The sequence below is a fragment of the Pteropus medius genome, unplaced genomic scaffold (assembly GCF_902729225.1).
Source record: "Pteropus medius unplaced genomic scaffold, Ma_sr-lr_union100, whole genome shotgun sequence".
Classification (NCBI taxonomy): domain Eukaryota; kingdom Metazoa; phylum Chordata; class Mammalia; order Chiroptera; family Pteropodidae; genus Pteropus; species Pteropus medius.
Genome location: NW_024354911.1, coordinates 5724990 through 5743072, shown reverse-complemented (window position 1 = coordinate 5743072; position 18083 = coordinate 5724990). Strand labels below are relative to the sequence as shown.

At 40.0% G+C, this 18083-nt stretch overlaps 1 protein-coding gene and 1 non-coding gene across 2 annotated transcripts in view; one reads left to right on the top strand and one right to left on the bottom strand.

The window, feature by feature from the left end:
* The window catches only part of THSD4 (thrombospondin type 1 domain containing 4), a 549795-nt gene that overhangs the window by 159653 nt on the left and 372059 nt on the right, over positions 1–18083 (top strand). The window lies entirely within an intron of this gene.
* LOC120598030 (5S ribosomal RNA) lies at positions 10308–10426 on the bottom strand. Its single transcript, XR_005651491.1, has one exon. It is a non-coding gene; the product is annotated as a 5S ribosomal RNA (ribosomal RNA).

Below are 18083 nucleotides of genomic sequence, written 5' to 3'. Positions count from 1 at the left end.
TTTCTCTTTTATACATGTATGTAATGTAATAAGATCTGTTTCCACCTTGGTAAATTGTTCCACTGTCCACCCACTTGCTCAAGCCAAACACTTTGGAGTCACCCTTAAGGCCAGTCTGCCTCTCGTTGCTCCTGTTCAGTCCATCAGCACATCCTGTCTTCTCTACCTCCTGCATATGTCCTGTACCTGGCCCCTTCTTTCCACCAGTATGCTGCCACTCTAGTGCATACCACCGTAATCTCTCGTCTGGGCAACTGCAGATACTTCCCAAATGGCCTTCTTGCTTTCACTTCCGCCACCTTCTCCCCACAGTCTGTTACCCTGCTCCAGATCCTCCATTGCCTTTCTATTGTGTTTCTCTTTCCATTCCAGCCACACTGGCTTTCTCTCTACATTCTCCCTGCAGGGCCTTTGTGCTTGCTGCTCATGCTTCTTGGAATGGTCTGACCCTCAGATATTCCTGTGGTTCCCTTCCTTGTCATTTAGGTCTCACCTCAAATGTCACCTCCTCTGAGAGGCCTTTGCTATGATACTCCACCGTCCTCTTTCACATTACCCTCAATTTCTTTAGCACGTGTAACTATCTCAAATTCATGGATTCGGTTTACTTATTTCCTAGAATGAAATCTCCATGAGAGCAATGACTTCTCCTGTGTTGTTCGCTGCCATCTCTCCACTCGATAGAACAGTGCCTGGCACAAAATGGGACTCAGTAAATATTCTTTGGAATGAATAAGTAGATGAGTGATAAAATTATTTTCATATATGGATACTTTCAAATTTTCAAAAAAACTGCCATGAGGCGAGGAGAGAAACTGCCTTTTGGAGAAGAATGCCTTTGGAGAATCATGTCATTTTATAAATTTCTATTGATCACACTTACCCTTGCCCCCAAGCAGCTGCCCTTCTGACTTTGGCTCATGTCTGCACAGTCTTCCATCTCAGCAAGGTAGCTCTGATACCAGCTCTCAGTGGCTTTCATGCCATTACGAATGTCATTTCTACGAGACTGTCTGTCTCTGTAACCGAATTGTCTCTAGTAGAACAAGGACAAAGACAGTCAGAAAAAAACACAGTGAGTCTTCTAACAAAAGCAAATTAAAGCCAACATCTAACTTAGCTCTAGTGCCCTAATACAGATAAATAGGACTATGAAATCCTTTACTGGGGTATTCTTCTGTCTGGAGGGCTTTGACTACAAATTTCCTGAAAGTCTTATGCTTATTTGTAGTCTTTAGAGAATACTAACCCTAGTAATGCTTCTGGGTGAATTAGAAAGAATAATTTTAGTCATATGACAATAGCTCTTTTTAAAGGTTTGGTAACAGTCACAGTTTATTGAGAAAGGGATTGAATTATACCTTGATTTTTTTTTCTTTTGTTTGATTTAGGCTGAAACTGCTTATATGATCTCAAAACTTAGGCTTGGTAATATTGATTTTGATGAGTTACTATAATAAAATATTACACTTTTATTCTTTTAAAAGAACAAAGTGGTTGTGCTTGCTCTCAGCTTCAGATAAAAACAGGCCTACAAATTATAAATATAATCTTATTATTTGTACCACAAGGTTGTGACCCAAGCATCACCACCATTTGGTTGCAGTATACATTGTGCAGGTTTAGTTAACTTGATTAGTAGGTATACCTGTTCTGGAAGACTAAACATTTACACAGTAGATTTTGATGAATGCAACTGTTATTTTAAAATTTTTTCTCTAATCAAACATAATTTATGAACTCTTATTTTCAAAGATGGTAGACTATAAGGTTATACTTTCAAGTATAGTACTCTCTCATCCAGTTTAAAACTGGCTTTGGGGGGATAATTACTCCAAAGATTCAGAGTCAAACTCAGTCAATTCAAGGGCCAGGGCTATTTTTTACTTGGAGTTCTCTGCCCTCCAGGTGACTTCTGGGATCAGAAGCACCTTGATGGGAGTGGCCTTGTGATGACGGCAGTAGGGAGCACTGAAGCGTACACACACTGACCGCTGGGTGCTGTTGGCATCCTTAGTGATGCCCTTATTCCCCCAACTCAGCCTTGGGCTATTGACCCACATCCCTCCTCATCTCTGCCTGAAACAGCTGGACCTTCCTGACTTCTGAGCTGGTTCTCACTGTGCAGCAGATGAGGGTGCCTGCCCTGGCTTCCAGCCACAAAATAATACAAAGTAATACAAGGGGACGAGTGTCTTCCTTTCCCCCAACGCTTGTCCATGGGCCCCTTTAGCACTTCCATTGCCCTGCCAGGTCATGCATGAGCTCCTGGTTTACTTCTCTCCAGGCTCTGGTGACCCAGGGACTTATTTTCAAAGCCTGCATGCCACCTTGCCTATTCCACTTCTCTGTGGCCACCCCTTGTTGACATGGGGTGCCCTGCAAGGTGGTTTCCTCCAGTTCCACATTGGAAACTGCAGTTCCTCTGTGGTTCATCTCCTTAGCCTCGGCCTCCTGGGAACCCACACGTGTATTTTTATATTTTTTATTTTCCTTTTAACAAAGCCTGGTTGTGTGACTGGAAACCTCTGTTCCAGACAAGCCTCTAGACTAGGGATTTAGAAAATGCTATCTTGTAAGACTTTTTAAAAAGTAAAAAATATATAATAGTAATAAATGCTATTTTAAACTTCAAGGATTAGCAATGCCTTCTTTGTTCAAGACTGTTCTACCTTCTATTAAAGGAGGCTGTATATGCTTCAGCTTCAAAAGGTGAAAAGTCTTGGAAATAGGATCATGAGGAATGAAAATGTATCAGATAATATTTCAAAACTATTGTCCTTATGTTTTATCACATGCAAAAGAAAAATATATATGGTCCTGCTGTGTGTTCTTGGTAATAGGATACACTCATCTCAGCCTCAAAAGTAAATTGAGGGGTGACTTTCAAACCAGAAGTCAAGGTGAATGTGGAGTGCAAGAGAAATTATAAAGGAAAATTTAATAAGACTCTTTCATATACCGATTACAAGCAGAGTGAGAAGTCAGGGACAACTTTAAAGTTTCAAAACAGGTTACTGATGATGGAGGTCCCCTCAGGATCATCTTAATGTTGCCCCCTAGATTGGAAGCAGGGAGGACTTGTTTACTATTTGTAAGTGTGTTTATTTGTTTTGGAAAGATGGGTTTAGTTTTAGATGTACTTAACTGGAAGTAAAGTTGGGAATTGAAGGGGAAGTTGTTCAGCAGAAGTTGGAGGTGTAAGAATATAGAGCAGGATAGAGAGCAGAAATGGGAACAGAGGTAAATTTCTGCCTTAGAAGAATCAGGTGGTGTGTAACTTCCATCATGGAAGTAGATTCCCATACAGGCTGAATTGTAGTCCTGAGAATTTTATAAAGATATTGATAAGACTGACCAATGAATACCTACGTTTATTTTTTTTTTCTCTATACCACCAAAGATGATTTCTGCCTAGCATGGAAACCTGTTGGCTTGTCCCCAGACAGTTTTATCCCCATTTCCAAACTAGTCTCAACATGAAAATGGCCCATTCGTCTACAGAAAGAGAATACATGAAATCAACACAGGTTACATTTTCATTGTTATAATTCTGTTAATCATGAGGTCTTAGGAGAGCCCTTCAAATTTAAAAAATATTTGCTGACACTTATGAATGTGCCTCTAGTTAAAGGAATCCCGCCTCTGAACAGGTAAAAGATGCTGAAAATTGTAAGATATGTTCAAAACTGCTTTTATTTTGAAATGTCTAAGTTCAATGTCTCTCTACTTGGCCAGTACCACATTTCTATTCCATGGGAGATTTATGCCACTGTATCCTTATGAAAAACATCCAGAGCAGGAATTAAATGATACCCGTCCAATATCGTGCAGCTTTGAAGATGGCACCATAGTTTGGGTGACCATGTTGCAGCCCTTGTTATCTCTGAATAAGCTTTCCAGGAAAGGATTTTGTCAGAGTAAGGATTAAATATTTACATGTTGGCCCATATTTATTTACGTCAAAGCTTACTGGGCAACTTGCAAGAAGACATCTTCCCTCTGTTTTTTGAACAATTGCTGTTTAAAGATTTTTTTGTAATAGCTTTTTAATAGAGTTTTAAGAGTAAAGGAAAGGTTGCACAGGAGACTATTTTGAAAGCCTGTTGAAAAATTCTGAGCTGAATTATCTTTATTTTATAGTATCAGAAAAAAAGAAAAATTGAAACGAGACCACGAAAAAGCCTTCGTTTAACACCGTGGCTAACTGAATTGCCTGGGTCAGAACTGGATCTTTGTACTTTTAGTCTAGCAATAGTGATCCTATGAAGTTGTCAAGGGAGAAATAAGAGGTGCCTATTAATACTCGTGCCAAATAATTTGTGTCACTTCTTTGATTTGAGTCAGGCTTCTGCCAGGTTTGCAAGTGTAACCTAGGAGTATTTAGGTGGGGCCTCACATGCTTTGCTAGGCTAAGTAGTGGTGTCACATAATGGTCAGTTGTACTCCCTTCTGAGTCCAACTTCTTCTGTGTGGACCATGTTCTTTTTCTCCAATTCCCTTAATTTCACAGTATGTTGAAATTAAACAGAAAAAATAACAAAGTCAGAATAAGAGAGAGGGAGACTGAGTAGCCACTCCGGCAGCACCATCAAAGAGGGGATACTTGTCTGTATCCAACATTACAGAGTCTAGTTCTCTCCTGACCAATGAGACATTAGATATTAGTGACTTGAGTCACATGAGCTCTAAATCATTAAGAGTAGTAAATGCAACCACCACATGAAATATAAACTTGTGTTAGTTGGTCCCGACAGCTTTCTTCCTACAGCAATATGTATAGGAGAAGCCAGCTAGCATTCTGATTGAGGAGAGGTTATCAAATGTGATGTGATGAACATGAGCTGTTCAGCTGGACAAAGGTGACTTGAACATACATTAGTAACTTAGCCCTCCAAACTTACAGCATGCAACTTTGCATAATCTTATTAAGTTTGCAGAATCTTAATTTTCTCATTTGTAAAATAGAGCAGTAATCATTTATTCTGCTGAACTGTAGTGAGGATTACATGACATGATGTGTAAGTACCAAGCACCATAGTAGTGGTAATTGTTGGTATCACAGAATTTTATTTAAAAAGTCACGTGACCATTGAATTTTAGCAGAGGGAGCCTAGGAGAGCTTAATGTCTTGGAGAGTCTCATGCTTCCTTTTTCATAATCAGAAAGCACATGTCCAGAAAATAGACATTCATCTGTTGTTTAGGATATGCTCTCCCCGGGATACAGCTGGGGATAGTTCATGCTACAAGGACTCCTCTAATCATGTCGTCCTTCTTCACATTTATGAATTGCTTTTCATAGGCCACCTTAAAAATAAATCTAGACAAGTCTTACCTGTTTTGACAAACTTTCTGCCTTTCAAGGTGACATATGATTAATGCAGATCTTACTTGATTTTTGTATTGATTGTACTGATTTATTCTCAGATAGGACTTTACTTATAATCATGGTAATTATAATATCTATTATTTGTGAGCAGTTAGTATATGTCTGCATTGTGGGTTATCTCAGCTAATTCTCCTAACAGAGTGAAAAAGAGCAGGCTTTGATAGTTGAAATGACAGCCGGTAAGTGGCAGAGCTGGTGTTATTCCATAGACGTATTGCCCCCACGTTTTGAGGACACATTTGTCTTTGCCTTGTAATTTGGTAACTGTATGGAAAAATCTTATCCAATAGTAGTGATCTGGGCCTTTTAATTCTTTTATATTATGGTTATTTAAATGAGAAAATTTCAAATGTAGACGAAAGTATAGAGAATAATAAAATATGGTATACTCATTATTAACCTTTAAAGCATGCTACCATTTTGCTGTATTTGATACAAAATTTTAAAGTTACAGAAATAACTAAAACCTGCCTCATTATCTCTTCTCATTGCTTAATCTCCTCAGCAGAAACTAGTGTACTGAAAGCAATGAATAATACCTTTCCCTGTGTGTTTTATGATTCGTGACTTAAATATGTACCTAAACAAAATATATAGTATTTGTTTGGTGTGTTTTTAAAATGGTATCATGTTGTATGTTACCTTTTCTAACTTTAAGTTGAAATTATCTTTGTCAATATCTACAAATCTAATTCACTCCTGCTGTATAATATTCCATTGTGTAAGCACTTCACAATTTGTTAGCTGTTCCCACACTGATGGACGTTTAGGCTGTGTTCATTTACTAACCCTTATAGACAGTACCTCCTTATATGCATGAGTGAAATGGACACATACTAATCTTTTGTCAGTTATATGTATTGCAGATACCTTTTTCTAAACCAAGGTATAGAAATTTCTGCAAAGGGCCAGATGATAAATACTTTAGGCATTGTGGTCGATAGAGTCTCTACTGCAGCTATTCAACTCTGTCATTAAAATGCGAAAACAGCTATAGACAATACATAGACAAATAGGCATAGCTGTATTCCAATAAAACTTTATTTACAAAAAAAACAGTCAGAGGATCAGATTATGGCCACTGGGCCACAGTTTGCTAATCTCTGTTCTGGACTATTGCTTATTTTTTCATTTATGAAACCTTTTGCTATAATGAATTTTTATTTGAATATAATTAGGTTTCCCCATCTTTTTCCTTTTTTGTTTGTGCTTTATGTCCTTTTAAAGGTATTCTCCCCCATTGTTTGTATTAAATATTTTGTCCTATTTATACCTGTAAAAGCTTTAAAGTTTTGCTTTTTACATTTAAGATTTCAGTCCCTTTTTGTGTGGTGTGAACTATGAATTTAACTTTTATTTTCTTCTTATGGCTCAGTTGTCCTAGCCATTTATGGAATAGTCTATCTTTCCTCTACTGATTTGTGAAACTGCCTCTGTCATATACCCATTTGTTTAAAAATAACTCTTGTTAAATTCTACAGAACCAACACTAAGCTGCTACCTATCTACATGAGGAATTAAACCAAATTTGGGACCTTCTAGTTGGACAAAAACTTAAATATTCCTGAGAAAAATGCCTCCTTAGGATCCCTGCCAGAGAAACAAAAAATAATTAGTAACTTAATCTCATGACTGAGTATTGGTCATAGAGGCTTGCTATTTTAACAAACAACCCTCAGTCTCAGTGGCTTAACACAATCAGGATTTCCACTCACATCACAGACCAGTGTGAGTAGGTGGTGGGTAGGTAGGAGCGCTCTGTCCCATAGAGTCATTCAGGAACTTTAGCCCCCTCTTATGGATCCACTATCCCTTAGGGTGTTGTGGCCCTCTAGTGGGTCCTCTGCCATGGGGCCGTGTATGATGGCAGAGAGAAAGCACATGGATTTTGTGGGAGGTTTAATCCGCCAGGTCTGGAAGTGGCGTACCTCGCTTCTACCCACATTCCATTGGCCAGAACTCAGTCAAGTCACATAGCTGCCTCTGACTACAGGAAATCCTGGGAAATGCAGTCTGGCTATGTGTTCAGAAAGAAAAAGAAATAGATGAAGTGAACAACAGGTAGTTAGGGGTCCCTTCATTGAGATCCAGAAATGATTCATCTTGAGAGCAGGGCCATGTTTACTGTGCCCCCAATGTCTCCCTAGCACTGAGCACAATGCCTGGCTATGGTAAGAGTTCAATAACAATTAGAAAGAAGGTGGGTGAGAAAAGGAAGAAGAAAGAAAGGGAGGGAGGGAGAGAGGAAAGGATGAAGGGAAGAAAGCGAGAAGGGGGAGGATTGAAAAGAGAGTGAATGAATGAATAGGGAAAGCCAAGGTGTTACTGAGGTAATTGTCCCAGACTTTTGTAGCTTCCTTAGGTTAAACAAAGTTCTACCTGTATTGAGGGTGAGTGATACAGAACTGTTTTCTGTAGGGACCTGGATGTCATTTTGGCTTTTAAATGCAGTATACCCCAGTCTAAGCCCATTGCTGGAAGTCACAGGGATTCATCATGCTTTATAGGTGTGGCTCCTTAGTGACTGAAGGACTGAATAGAACTGAACCTGGAGACAAACTTCTTCAATTCCAGGATCTGGGCAGAATGGAGCACCCTGGGCCTGGGGCATGCTGAGTCCACAATAAGCAGCAGAAACTGGCTGGAAAAGTTCATGTTCCAAGCATCCCGGTGGAGTTCTAAGAAGACAGTATAATGGCTATTAGAGCCAAAATCTGGGCACTCTCAGATAAGACCTGTTTTTTCTGCCTGTTCTAGGAGACCCCGTGTTGAGAAAATACCCAAAATATTGTACTTCATAGTTATCAATGGGACCAAATAAACCATTGCCAATCCTGACATTTATGTTTTCATGCAACACAAAATGAGCCATGGGAACTGTCTCCCAGGTCCCTCGGAAAGTGTTGGCAGAACCCAAAGTTTTAAAAAGATTGGGTAAGATGTAAAAGTTTAGACAGATTAGATTGCCTAAGTGTTTGTTTTGTATAAGAATAGTCTGAATAAACTGCCAAGGGATAATTTTCAGGGTTGGCTATTGCCGTCTAAAATAGTTGACATAAAAGTAGCTAACTCTTTCTTTCCTTTACCTCTGAAACAGATTTGTGATCAAGAGAATTATAAGTGAGCAGTGGCCAGAAAAGGAAAAAGGGCACTTGTCTCCTGTGACCCTGTTTCTGTGTACATAAGATGGAATTTTTTAGAAGATGATAAAATATGCCCATTGAAAATTTGTTTTTCTGTAAGGGGGGCAGCTGAATAGTTGAAGATTGGGGATGATCTGGTTGCAAATTCTGGATCCACCACTTAGCATAGCTATTTGACTAGTTACTCATCCTCTTTGAGCTTTATTTTCCTCATCTGTAAACATGGGGGAAATCCTAGTACCTGCCTGCATAGGGTTCTAACAGTGTTAAATGAGATAAGCCACCTCAAGTATTTGATTTGCAAAATGCCTAGTGTTTTTGGTCCATGCTCAGTTGATGCTAATAGCTCTTAAAATCATCTCTGCTGTTATTATTAACAATAGAGGAAGCGGTGGAGTTTGTAACATATATACCCAGCACTAGTGTACTTCTTGCCAAACACCCATTTTCCGGTGGAATTTAGGAGGATATTGAGGGCGGAAGGATTCAGGGAGCATGGTGTTATGTATCCCATGGGGGGCAGTTCATGAGTTAAAGGTTCACATTCTTCCCAGGAGGCACACCATGAGCCAGGGATAAAGCAGTGACTTTAAGGAGACAAAGACTCAGGCAGCACAGAACAAGACAGAATTAGCGTGGATGACCACCAGAATAAAGACTGAGAAGATCAGTGGTGAGAGACAGACGGTAGTCAAGGCGTGGTGGTGGGATGGGGCGGGCTGTGGTTTCCTCCTCAACCACATTGTGAGATGGAATCTTAATGGGAAGAAGCTACTACCTGTCCGTGGGTCACAGAGTTCCTAGTGCAAAGGGAAGGCTCCGTAAGTATCCTGATGGGAAAGATATTCAGGGTTTGGCCACAGAGTCATTGATGGAGTAAGAGTAGTAAGGTCATTCGGACCAACATGAACACAGAGCCAAGGCCTGAAGCCAAGACTGGGGCTCGGGCCATCAGTAATTGGAAGGACCTCCAAAGAGGGCAGAACCACACTGGGTCATTTTGTTCTGGGGCAAAGGCCCTAGGATCAAGATACTCAGGTAAATAGGGGCAGTGTATCTAAGAGTTAGGTCAGAAGGAAGACAGACCCCCAGGTTAACTAAAAAAGGGTCAGATGATGTCAAATGTGAACCTGAGAAGCAGGAGAGCAGAGGAGCCAGAATGCAGCAAGTGGAGAGAGCACGAAGCTGGGAGCTGGAGCCTGAGGTGCTGGTGGGATTGCTCAGGCATGGTGTCTGGCCTTGGACAGGCTGCTTTTTTCTCAGAGCCTCAATTTCCTCACCTGGCAAATGAGGATGGCCACACCCTGGGTCATGATGCTGGTTACCAGCTGAACCTGAATTAGAGTCATATCTCCTGGGGATAACAGCACTCGTGATGGATATCGATGCTTGCAAATACTTTCTCTTAATCACATTTGATGACATTTGGTCCAGGTAAGTTTCCAGCATGCCATGGTGATAACTGGTCACCTTTTAGGACACTCTAGCTAAGTCTGATCAAGGGAACAAGGAACATTAAACTATTGACATGAATTAAGTATTCCAAACTCTCTAAAATGTCCCAAAGTCCTTCTTAAAATTTCCAGGAAATACTGTTTTACATTAATGCCAGAGTAAAACCACTCTTCCTGAAAGCATTCAAGAAAACAGAATGCTATTTCTTTCTTTCTTTTTTTTTTTTAGGTGAGGCAACCCTTGGTTGACCTCACAGATTGCAAGGACTTTGTCAGCTTACAATCCCTTATTTTTTATTTTTATTTTTTTTACTTTTTATGCCTACAGCACCTGGTCTTCCTAGGTGGTCTCCCATCCAAATACTAACCAGGCCTAACCCTGCTTAGCTTCTGAGATCAGATGGGATCCGGCTTGTTCAGGGTGGCATGGCCGTAGACGACAGAATTCTATTTCTTACTCATTATTTTTCTTAGTCCTGATTCCAGAGAGCCCTGTTGGTGGTGGTGCCCTGTGAGAGGTCAGGGCGGCCCTGAATATGAGTTTTGCTAGGCTATTAACGAAAGCTTATTTGGCCAACAAGTTACAAATTGTTTATTACAGGACATCTCAGTGCGTTATTCTACTAATGTGAATTACAGATTTTTAAGAGGAAGGTATAGTCATCAGACATTACCAAAAGTGTCACAGAACCTTTTTTAAATTCGGAGGGGTGCGTTTTTACGGAGATCTCAGGGCATGAATATTTTTGAGAAACTGCTTTGGGAAAGGCTCCCCCAGAGTTTGATAGAAACTCTTAGTTCCCCTCAAATTGGCCTTTAATCGTCTTCTCACGTCAGAGTTAACTGTGTGAGCATCATTCACTTGTCACTCGTAATAACCGAATCACCATCCAGTGGGATAATTTCATGAACCTTACATCTGGTATAAGATTTGAGTCCATAAAACACTTTTGTATACAGTTGACCCTCAGACAATACAGTTTGAAATACTCAGATCTACTTATATGAGGATTTTTTTTCAATAAATACTGTAAATGTATATTCTCTTCCTTATGGTTTTAATAACATTTATTTTTCTCTAACCTACTTTATTGTGAGAATATGATATATAATACATATAACATACAAAATGTGTTAATCGGCTGTTTATGTCATCAGTAAGGCTTCCAATCAACAGTGGGCTATCAGTAGTAAGTTTTAGGGAACTCAAAAGCTATATGTGGATTTTTGACTGCATGTGGGGGAGGAGGGTTGGTGCCCTTAACCCCCATATTGTTCAAGAGTGCTAGCTATATCTGGAAAGTCCTGAAGACCACCAGTTAACACAGACTAAAACAACCTCAACATTATTTGCTGAGCATTTGTTTTGCAGCAACTTCCCTTCTCCCAGGCTCTTCCTTTTCTCTCTCCATGGGGATACAACCTTCCGGCAAAGGAAACTCTCCTTTGTATCACAAATTATTCCTCCTCCCAAAGGTGCTTGATGTTACTAATATTTAAAATAGGTCAGCTGACATTTCTGGCCTTTTAATACAGTGCAGTCCACGTTGGATTGATAAAGAGACAAACAACACATAAAAGAGATCTAAATAGCCCAAGGAAGCCCGGGATATTATTCCTGGAATATTATTGAATGTTTGCTCCACTACGTACTTTATATCAGCTTTTCAGAAAGCATGAGACTCACTGCTGGTGGGAGCTTGTCCCCTTGACTTTAGGTGGAATCAGGAAACCTTATTAAATAACGCTGAACCATAGAGTGATAAAGTCATCTTTTTTCAGTTCTATTTCAACCCAATGCTACATCTTTTTTTTTTTTCTTTTTTAACATCAAGAAAAATACTCAGTTGGGTGCTAGCTGTATCTTTCACAGTTTTCAAACTGAGCTGCCCTTCCATGATACCTGGCTAGAGTTTAACAACATTGTTTTGTTTTCATTTCATGTATTTTATTGTGACCTCATATCGATGGAAAGTGATGTGGGTTTTCCATTCACCATGGTAAGATAAAATTTCTTTTACAAATAAATTTTTAAAAATATAAACACATAGAAAAGTCCATGTGGTGGCAAAACCTGTGAAGATCAAAACTGCTGTCATAACAGTTGCTGTGTCACCTTCCAAAGTTGACCTAAAATACATGATAACTCATTTTACAGATGAGAAAACTGAGACTTGGAGAGGCAAAATGACTTTGACTGCTATTTGAGATACCCAGAGCGGGAATCAAATTCTTCTGAGTCTTCATGTATTCTCCTCATTAAAACTTTTGCATCAGCCCTTTGTATTAAAACGTAAGGTTAAAATAGTCTCTTAAAATAGTTTTTCCTCTCCCCACAATATTTTGAAATCATGTTCCAAGAATAGATTATAACTAAATAAGGTATTAAAATATTAAAAGCAGTTCTGAATGTAAAAGCACTGAAATAAATGTAATTGCATTCTTAAAAGGCTATAACATCAGATGTTAGCTTTTTAAGTTAAAACATTTAACCAAAAAACAGCTGAAACAACTTAAGACCTGTTAAAACAACAAATGGGCTAATGTGAGCAAAGTTGAAAAGAATCTTAAAAATATTATAGTCGATTTAATATGGGCCAAAAAAAATGACTTTCCTAAAACCCTGAAAAGCAGCTTAAAACAAATAAAAGCCAGAGTCAACAACTGAAAATGCTAATAACAATCAAGTCCACTAGAACTAAAGGGTAAATTTAGAACTGAGTAAAGTGATAACATAGGTTTCTTTTGGGGTTTTAATATGGGTCAAATCGAGTTGAAATCAAGCTGAGAGTAAATCAAAATGCACCTCATAATGGTTTTTAAGAATCCATTGCAAGTCACACGGTGTGGAATTCTGCCTGGAAGGAATCAGTGAGTGACTTTTTAGGAACTTTGAGGAAACGTCCCCCTAGTCTGCCTGATTTGAGCTCACTGACTCACTTGCTGGAAGAGAAAGTTTCCGTGAGGTGAAGAGTCAGGGCGCTGAGATCACAGGCCAACTGAACATACTCAGGCCTTGCTGAAGGATGTTTGGTTATCAGAACAATGCAGAAAAAGGGGTCAGAAAGAAAGAGAAAATTTACTCGAAGGAACAGACCAGGATAACTCTATTAAGTTTGTTGAATCATTGTGATTTCCTCCTGTTTTAAATTTTGCAACTCCATTTCACATTGTATTGGCTAGTAGAATTCTAAAAACGCAAAAGTTATTTGTTGTCTATTGTACATAACAAATTATCCCCAAACGTAGTGACTTAAAGACAACAATAAATACTTATTATCTTATGAAACATGGATCAGGAGTTCAGCAGTGGCTTGGCTGGGTGTTGCTGGCTGGCAAATCTGCATCTCTTATGAGGCGGCAGGTGTGGTCTGGAGCTGTAGTTATCTGAAGGCTTAACGGGGACTGTAGGGTGCACTTCCAAAGTAGCTTACTCACTGGGCTGGCCAGCTGGTGTTGGCAGGTGGCGGGAGGCCTCAGTTCCTCTCCACATGGGCCTCTCCATGGGCTGCTGAGTATCCTGCCAGCATAGTGGCTGGCTTTCCTGAAAGCGGCCATCAGAGATGAGGTAGAAAGTACAACATCCTTTCCGACTTAGTCTCAGGAGTCATAAACTTTTACCTTGGTCATTCCGTATCGGTTACACAGACCAGTCCCCATTCAGTGTGTGGAGGGTGAATGTGAGAAGGCGCTGATCATTGCGGGCCATTTTGGAGGCTGGCTACCTCAACAAAGAATTAAAGATCACAAAGAGAGCAGAGAAGCTCTGTTTGCCTGTAGCCAACCTTGAAGGAAGAAGAGGCCTAAGAGATAGACGGATGGCGGTAGCTTAGAAAAGGAGAAGGAATCATCTAAATCCCAGTAAGGCCGGTTGAAAGGAGGACGGGATTGTTCAGACAGCCAGTGAGAACTGAGTAGGAGCATGGCAGGAAAGGGGTAGGAAGTGGGGCAGTTAGAAAAGGTTCCTGGAAAACTGGTTGCACAGCTTCAGGCTTCCTTGGGTTCCAGGGAGGTCGTTCCGAGCTCCAAGCTTCGGATGCCGTAGCAGATCCTTACATATCAAATCAGTGTCCTGAGGTGGCAAGAGAAAAGCCGGTTGATAGAAGGATAAAAGGTGAAGCAGCAAAAATCAAGGACTGCCTGTATGGCCCTGCTGCTTACTTTGGTTTAGGACGAGATTAACACAACAACAACAAGAAATCACAATAATAACAACGATGATGTCAGAGACACAGAACGCATTTCTCGTAAGGAATATATTTATTATAGGAACTTGAGAAAATGCAGATGAGCAGAAGAAAATAAAAATAATTTGTAACCCCACTACTCAAAGAATACTGCTAAAAATTATAGTTTCTGTTTTTCCCAGCGATAGGAAATGTATCACTCTCTTTCCATGTGCGTATGTCAGGCTCGCGTGTGTGTATTTTACAAAAGTGGTATCGTGCCACCGTAACTTGCTTTCCTCACGTAGCACTCCTCTTTAACAGTGATTTCTGTTGTGAGTGATTCTACTATAACATTATTTCTCAACCTTCTTTCCATTACTGCTTCCTTCATGAGCCCTTTTAATACCACAGACATACTGTATGTCTGTTTGTGGTCTTGAGGTCCCAAAATAATTGTAATAGCTAAGATTTTTTTTTATCTCCCAAGAACAGATGTTTGCTCCCTTTGACACTTCACTCATTATAGCAACATTTTATATAGCTTTATGAGATTCCATTATGTGAGCATACAGTAATTTGTATAACCCCCAATCCCCTTACTGAAAATATGGATTACTTCTAGGTCTTATTTGTTACACTCAATGTTGCAACAAACACCTCACTCATGTCCAGGCATTATTTCTCTCATCCACAGGAATCAGACTCTTACCTACAACCCTCCAGTATGATCTCCTTTCCCTTTGATTTCAACACCATGAGTTTTCATTTCTTGGTTCAGCCACTCCTGAGTACCTGCCTGGTGTCAACTAGTTCTGAGTCTGCACTGGCGATAGAGACATGACTGAGAAACTGATTTTATCTGTGAAGAGTCACAGCTGAGTAAAAGGAAAGAGACAAATGGGGATGAAAAGGAGGCGGGGAACTTGGATACCCAAGGAGGTCCTCGGAATGGGCTAAAGGGGTTCAAAGGTGGGCTAGGTCACAGCCCAATCCTCTTTGGAACTCAAGTCATGGCACATGATCTCTGATCCGTGATTGTTTCAAATCTCAATTTCCTCATCTGTACAATGGGCTAGCAATACTGACTGCACAGGGATTTTTTTTTCAAACCTTCTGTTGTTGGAGCTCAGCTCAGATCAGAGAGCAGTCAGAGGAAATGCTAAATTAGGGCCCATTGGACTTCTGAATGTGACATTAATTAAATAAAAAAAACTCCGGGAACTCTGGGTAGTTTGTCCAGGGGGGCACTCTGGGTTTACGATGACGTAAAATCCAAAAAGAAATACAGAATTTTTTCTGGGCACTTTTCTTCCTTCTCACCCCTGAGTAATTCTAATGATATGCATGTAAAATGCATTATTGCAAATTCTCTAACAATTTCTGCCTCAGTAATCAGTGTTACATTCTAATAGAGCAAAAACATCTGCTTAATAATTTCATGTAACTGCTCTACAAAGCTACCAGGGGTAGAAATTGGTCAGTTGGGTAGAGCATGAAGCGGTTGGCATGAAGAAAGACAATTTGAACCCAGATTTGGCCACTAACATGGGGCAAGTGATTTAATTTCTCCAAGTCTTGGTTTCCTCATCCACCAAATGGAGAAAATAATGATACAGACCATACAGGGTTGTTTTGAGGATCCCAAAAGTGAATGTGTGTGAAGAGCTTAATGTCAACACCTGCTCCAGAGCAAACACTCGAAAAATGGTGGGTGACGATAGTGGTAGTGATTGGTAATGGTGGTGACTGTGGTGATGATGATGATGGTGGTGGTTGTGATGCTATTTGTGGTGATGTTAGGATGGTGATGTTGGTGTTAGTGCTGATGGTGGTGGTGGTGATGATGATGGAAAAGTAAAAAGTATTGCTGATTTTTCTGATGAGGGAGGTCAACCTTTTGACCGAGGGCAGCCTTTTGCCTCTGATCCTCATTGGCTCTGTGATGTTGAGTCTTGGTGATCCTCAAGTTGTCCACCTGTAAAATGGGACTAGGACCTTCCCCTCAGGTCGTAGTGATGATCCAAGATAGTGTGAGAGCAGCTGGGGTGGGCAGGCCCAGTGAATGTTATTTTATTTTATTTTATTTTTTATGAAAAGGATATTTAGTAAACAGCTTGACCACTCCAATAGATCACTCAATATTTCATTTCCTCATTTTGATTGTTTGTGGTGCCTATTTTTCTTCCTTCGACACGCATAAATTCCCATGCTTGTGAAGGGGCTCACCCTGTCCTGGCACCCACCATGGTTTCAAACAGCTTCTGCTCGTCTAAACCTTAGCAGCTTCTTCCACCAGGTTCTGGTCACTCCCTCAGGAAGCCTTCCTTGACTGACCTGACCCACTTAGAGCTCCCTATTTTGAGACTCTGAATCACACAATTAATTTGTAAAACAATTCGCCAACACTTTACTATGTTAAATATGTATATTTCTTTTATATAGGAATGTTTGTTTTGTCTCCCTAACAAATTAAAACTTGAAAGTCAAGAATTGTTTTATTTTTAATCTCATCTGCTTTCTTTTACTCGATTTCCTCCCCCTCATACAAAAATAAATTTTTTATAGCACAGCGCTGAACATATAATGGGCATTTAATAAGTAAAGCCATATTTGGATTTCTTTTTCATTAAATCCTGCTTTTTCTGTTGCTTCTTTTTCTTCACCTCATTCCCCATATCATGTACCTTCAAATATACACAAATACCACCTTTTATGTTTATATATTTAGTGACCCACTTGTGAAAATAAATGTATTACAATGTGGGGCCTGGGATACCTGATGCCAGCTGAGCCTCAGAATATACTAATTAATTCAGTCGTGTCTGTGAGAAAATAGGAATTTCTCAATTTAAATATATGTACTGTAACAACTACACTGTATCTTCCCCCACAATTACTGAAGGGGGATGGGACAAAAAGTAAAGCCACTCTCTTAACTGCCTTGCCAATTGGTTGTGTGTCCCCCTCTCCCAAACTCCGAGATGATCTGACTCTAAAAATGTTGAAAACCCTGTGTCGCATTCTGCTATGAATCCATTGTGTTGCCAGTTATGAGCAGACTGTGTCACTGTATTTTTGTGCTCTTCTGTCCTTATTTCTTTTCTTTCTAATTTTTTTTTTTCTCTTTAATTCAGTCTTTAATCATCCCGTAGCCTTTAGGTGAACGATAGTGGCCATTTGGGTGTTTCGGTCTGCTTTTATTATAAGACCATACAGAAACCTTTCATATGATTCTCTTAGGATACAACAGTCGCCACTTACCTTGGTGAGTAAGGAAGGCAAAGGGTACCGTCACTCTCTTTTGCTTGTGGCTTTGCTCTCCCCTTCCAACCAACAGCCAGTTCAGGCCTAATGATTCTCTTCCTCATATTTACCCGTTCGTTCACTTAGTCAGTCTGCCATTTAATAAATATTTATAATTTATCCACTGTGTGCCAGGTGCTATTCCAGGCTCTGGAGATAGAGCTGTGAATAAAACTGATAATGCCCTGCTCTCCAGGAGCCAACATTCCAGCAGGGGAAAGAGAACGACATGCCGCACTGCCATTTTTCGGTTGGAACTTTTTTTCAACTCTGAACCTTGGCAAAAGTCCACATTCCATGTGTTTATTAAATATGCTGAACCAGATAGTTGCCACTACTTTCTGGAGATCAGGGTTTAGCAAACTTTAGTTCCATAACACAGAGCGTTTGATATTATGATTTATAAGATAAAAATTTATGGCCTTCTGCAGATGTCACATCTGATTTGTTCATCGTGTTCCATACAGGCAACATGGGATCGTGGAAAAAAAGCAAGACCAAGCTTTGCTCACTGGGCCTCAGTTTCCACATCTGTAAAATGAGGGGGTGGGATAATACCTGTGGTTCCCTCCAGCTCTACAGCCCAACAGCTCCAGTCTTACAAGATGACTGTTCTTTTCCTG